The sequence below is a fragment of the Sceloporus undulatus genome, chromosome 1, assembly GCF_019175285.1.
Source record: "Sceloporus undulatus isolate JIND9_A2432 ecotype Alabama chromosome 1, SceUnd_v1.1, whole genome shotgun sequence".
NCBI classification, from domain to species: Eukaryota; Metazoa; Chordata; class Lepidosauria; order Squamata; family Phrynosomatidae; genus Sceloporus; species Sceloporus undulatus.
In genome coordinates, this window is record NC_056522.1 from 332,081,537 (window position 1) to 332,086,956 (window position 5,420).

Here is a 5,420-nt window from a genome sequence, read left to right on the forward strand (position 1 = left end):
TAAAATACATCAGAATACTTTATTCTGAATGTTCCAGGGCTTGCATAACAGTGACAACAGTCTTCACTGGTGAATCAGCCTAATGTAACGAAAGACATCCCTGTGCCACCATCAGTAGTGCTGAATTCAGGAGAACCCTCCACTGCAAATTTGATTTTCTAGGGAGGCTGCAGGAGCATTCAGAATTAGTTGTCCATCTCCATCCAGATCAGCTCCTAAGCAAATTTGAATGGTAGTAGAAAAAAGAAAATTTGCAGTGAGTCCAGATGATAGGTACAGTTCCATTGCCTTTCATAATGTGTGTAGAATCAGACAATCCCTCAATGTTTGGCTACTATTTTAAGAAGTACCACATAGTCATGACAAGTGGCATGGGGATTTTCTAGACAGATGTCTTGTGAGAAGCTTCAACGTAAGTTTCTGCAGCTGCTCTATGGAATAACATTTGACTTAATAAGCGGCCACTGGCCACAAAGATAACCAACCTGAACCTAAATTCATTTGGTAGTCCTAATTAGAGTTAGACCCTTTGAGTCAATGGGATTTACATGTGTGTTGCCTTGCTGTTCAGCAATTGATTTTATAGGCGTACCCTTGGTATCTGCTGGGGTTTGGTTCCAGGACCCACCCACCCACCCCGTGGAGCCGAAAATCCGTGGATGCTCTAGTCCCATTATAAACAATGGCATAGTAAAATTGTGTCCCTTATATAAAATGGCAAAATCAAGGCTGCCTTTAGGGGGGAGGTCTTTTAAAATATTTTTAAGCCTTGGATAGTTGAATCCTTGGATAGAGAGGGCTGGCTGTATTCCAGCAATAGGATTCAGGCCAACGTCGGTCTTGAAGCTTGGGATTGCAGCTGTTAAATTCCTTGAGTTTTGTCCATGCTTAATGGATTGATGGGCGTTTATATATTATTTATCAAGTGTGTATTCTGTCTTTCTGCAACTAGATGTAGTTTAAAATATCTGAAGGGTACAAAGTTGTCTACCAAACAAATAGCTTTTTTGCATACAGTAGTTGGAACCACCACATGGGACATCTTTTAAGCAATTACCATACAAAAATATTTCTACCCTTGGTAAATTAATGCACACAGTTGTTTATAGTATGGGCAGAGATTATTCCTCAGCATTTTTGAAGACAGCAGGGCAACCCTACTGGGTATAAGTGATGGGTCCCCTGAACAGAAGTGGACCTAAATGCATTTTGGTAAATGGGATGACTAAGGTTACAGTGCTGCCTTGTGCAACTGATTCATTCTCCTCTAGCCCTCTTCCTTAGAAAATACTGCTTTATAAGATAGAGCAGCATTTTATATGTCGATCTGTAAAGCTGAAATTTTGTGAAAGATAATTTAAATTAATGGGGCAAACTCTGAAGATACTGGGTTTAGAACAAAGGTGGAAGGGTCATATTCTACAGCTGGGTTTTAGCTCATTGCTTTTAAAAAGTTACACCTTCTGATTCTCATCTGCACCATTAACTAGGAGCCATCTATTCAGAACATTCTGTGTACAGTATAATTACTCTCTGTGACTTGCTTTGACTGAAAAATTAACAAGAAAAACCTCTAAATTCAAACAGGCTGCAGTTATAGACTTGCATGCCATTTTTGGTGAGGTATTTCATTTATGTCAAGCTGCCCCCTACATATTCTAAAGAAACCAGAAACTGTCTGATCTTTGAAAGTAAGCAGGGTCAGCTCTGGTTAGTACTTGGATGGGAGACTACCCAAAAATACCTCGTGGTGTAAGCCAGGAAGGAACTGGCACAACCGCCTCTCGGTATTCCTTGCCTATGAAATTCATGGGGTTGCCATAAGCTGACAGGTGATTTGAAGATACACACACACTTCATAAATCACAAAGAAGTTAATAATATTAAGAATGTAAGACTATGGCGACAGCCGATGAGGTGTGGTGGTTTGGGTGTTGGACTGTGACTCTGGAGACCAGGGTTTGAATCCCTGCTTGATTATGAAACCCACTGGGTGACCTTGGGCAAGTCACACTCTCTCAGCTTCTGGAGAAGGCAATGGCAAACCTTTAAACAAATCTTGCCAAGAAAACACGATGATAGGGTTGCCATAAATCAGAAACAACCTGAAGGCACACAATCCACACAAGATTATGGTGTTTGTAATCTCATTGGTGACTACATCAGAAATCTTTCCTGTAGTCCTAGAAAAATTAATATATACAGACAACATGAAGACCATGGAAGTTCTTTAGCCATACACAAGGGTAGCCAGTCACATGTCATTGCCTTCAGATCATAAATTAAACATAATCAGAGGATAAACTTTAGTTACTCAGACATGATGTGTCAGTATCATGCATGTATAAGCTAATTGTAATTTCTTTTTTTTTAAAAAACCTTATGACACTTTAACTGTGGAAATTATGAAGTCAGTGGCATATTGACTGTAAATATTTAGGGCTAAATAAAGCTGGATACTTGTCAGAGCTTCTAAAGGATTTTAATGTGGCCACTGCCACCTCTACCACATTTACAGCACTAAGCATACTTTTAATAGACAAAGGAAGTGACAAAGCAGAGACTGCTACTTTATGCCACACTGCAGTATTAACTATGAATGAGTGAGGCCTGTAACAAAATCTTGCAGTGTGGAGTTTAGTGTTCAGGTCAGATAGGCATGTTGCGCTCCAGGATATTTAATTCTTTTCACTCTCCCACCTGCTTTACATTCTCCCCACCCACGTGGCCACTTATAGGAGTGGCTCCAAGAAATTTATATCTGAATAAACATGCATAGGGTAGTATAGAACTTATGAAATCCATCCATTCATACAATGTGTTTGATATGAATTGTTGTGTTGTGTGTAACAATCAGTTTGCAACATGTGGCCAAGCAAAAAGCTACTGCTTTTATCATCCAACATTAATCTTAGACAAAATGAATCATGAGTCTGCCTAAAGTTTTCTGTGGGTTTTTCGGACTATGTGGCCATGTTCTAGAAGAGTTTCTTCCTGACGTTTCACCAGCATCTGTGGCTGGCATTTTGCCAGCATCTATGGCTGGCATCAAGATGCCAGCCACAGGTGCTGGTGAAACATCAGGAAGAAACTCTTCTAGAACATGGCCACATAGCCTGAAAAACCCACAAAAATCTATGGATGCCGGCCATGAAAACCTTCAACTTCACAGTCTGCCTAAAGATCATGTTCATCAGCCCTGTTCACTGCCCTGTCAATATAAAGTTACATAGGCAATTAAGAGACAAAGTCTTCTGAGTGATAGTGCCAAATTTGTGGAAAGCTATATTTTTGAAGGTCTGCCAACTTACTTCCTTCCGTGTTGATTTTTAAGCATGTTTTCTGTTTTAATATTCTTTTTGTTTACTTTTGTATGTTTTACTTTTAGGCAATGCTGTTCTTTCAGAAAAGTAGTATATCGTTGCTAATTTTAAACTGAATACTGTACTTTCATTAGCTTAATTATAAAATGGAGAAGAACCCAGTACTTCTAAGCATATAAAACTTTTTCAGGAGACCAAAAGCTAAGTACAATATAAGAATTCTGATCCTTTATGGTTTGGAATAACACGTATTTCCAAATATAAACTGAACACAACACGCTTATTTTTCTTGGGGTTAGATGCTTAGCAAGGTTGTTGTAACTCTATTTCATGCCCATCTAGCTATCACTATACAAATGTTAAAGATGTTATATTAAAAAAATGAATGTTTAATTCTCTTACCATTTTTATAGATAAAGTTATATCCTGTTTCAGATTATTCTCCATTTATACTGAAAGGGACATTCAAAATGAAATACTCACTTGATTTATCCACTGAGGGAGTTATGCAGTAAAAAGTCTCATTCAGTCTGTCTGGTTTTTCAGACATCTTCCTGGGTAAAAAAAACCCTTTCAATATAATACTCCAGCTTTAAATCTTTTAAATTAAAAAAAAAAGTTATGATGAAGCTTCATAGAAAAATCACTTCAGCTCTCTGTTTGCCATTATATAGTTCTTGGGAGTCTAAACTTAAGATCAGTTTAGGATTCTTGGCTTTCCCGTCATGTCTGGGATCTTGGCAGTCCTAAGTGCAACTGTCAGCTGTAAAACACAGTGTTTACCATTCACCAGCTTGTGTAGTGTGTTAAAGGTTGCTTATTACATACTTTAAATATTTTGATTAGTCATGTCAACGTGGTTTGTGCCTCAGGACTTTACATAATGCAGATTTAGTATCATAGTGTACTGTATGATATTTTTTCAAAAAAAATCTGAATCTTAATTATTATTAACCTTTATTTATGAAGCGCTGTAAATTTAATCTTTTTTTAAAAAAAAAGTTTTAAAGATCTTTTAAAGTTAAACTTGAAAAATGTAGTGACAAAGGTCCCAGGATTTCTGTCTATATGGCACAACCTTTTTTGATCAGTTGCTATCCTTTGAACAGTTTTTAGAGTATTTTTCGGAGCAGGTTCTGCCTCTGCCTAGACAGAACTAATAGGATTATGTCAGTTTAATTCCCACTACAAAAGATGTATAATAAGTGAAGCAAGCATTCTATAGATGTAGCCAATTCCAACGTATGTGTCCAGCAGACAGGAAGTGAACTCCCTGCTTAAATATCCTGCTTGTGTTGTACTACATAGAGCTGAAGTAATGAGGAAGGTTTCAGCTGTGTGTTCCAGCCAATCAGGATTTACCAAAGGATGCCATGCAGTCAGACAACAAAAGTGTTGTTGTTGTGTGAGACATTTGTCCTCCTTTGTATGACGAAAACTATTATAGGATGACTAGCACACATTTTCAGCTGTTTACCTTTAGTCATCCTAACCACAGTAACTAAGGAAGTAGACTCAAGTCTACGGAAGCTCATGTCACCAGTTACTTACTTTCAGTTAGTCTCAAAGGTGCTACGAGGTCCCTTTGCATTCATGATAACTCTGAATGCCCAGAGGGGATTTTTACCTTTATTTTGTTTTGTATATGTGTATGTCTGTGTATTATTTTTGCTGTTAACTGCTCTCAAGTTGCTGTTGATTCACTCCAAGACTCCCTGTCCTCCACTGTTCTGTTTAGGTCCTGTAAATTCATACCGGTGACCTCTTTACCATAGTCCATCCATCCAGCATGAGGCCTTCCTCTCTTTCTATTTCTCTCCACCTTTCCTAGCATTTTTTTCCCCAGTGAGTCATGCCTTCTCATGATGTGACCAAAGTACGACAGCTTCAGTTTAGTCATCTTGGCTTCCAGGGGGATTTCTGGCTTGATCTGTTACAAGACCCATTTGTTTGTCTTTTTGGCTGTCCATGGGATACTCAGCACTCTTCTCCAGCATCGCATCTCAAATGAATTGATTTTCTTTCTATCTTCTTTCTTAACTGTCCAGCTCTCGCATCCATACATGGTGATAGAGAATACAATGGATTGTACGATTC

General features: G+C 38.3%; 1 long non-coding RNA gene across 1 annotated transcript; it reads right to left on the bottom strand.

Annotated features, from left to right (window-relative positions):
* LOC121921024 lies at positions 1–4,089 on the bottom strand. The gene is made up of 2 exons (XR_006101823.1): positions 3,807–4,089; positions 1–215 (listed from the first exon to the last, which is right to left on the bottom strand). It is a non-coding gene; the product is annotated as an uncharacterized LOC121921024 (long non-coding RNA).
* Between the last annotated feature and the right edge of the window lie 1,331 nt (positions 4,090–5,420).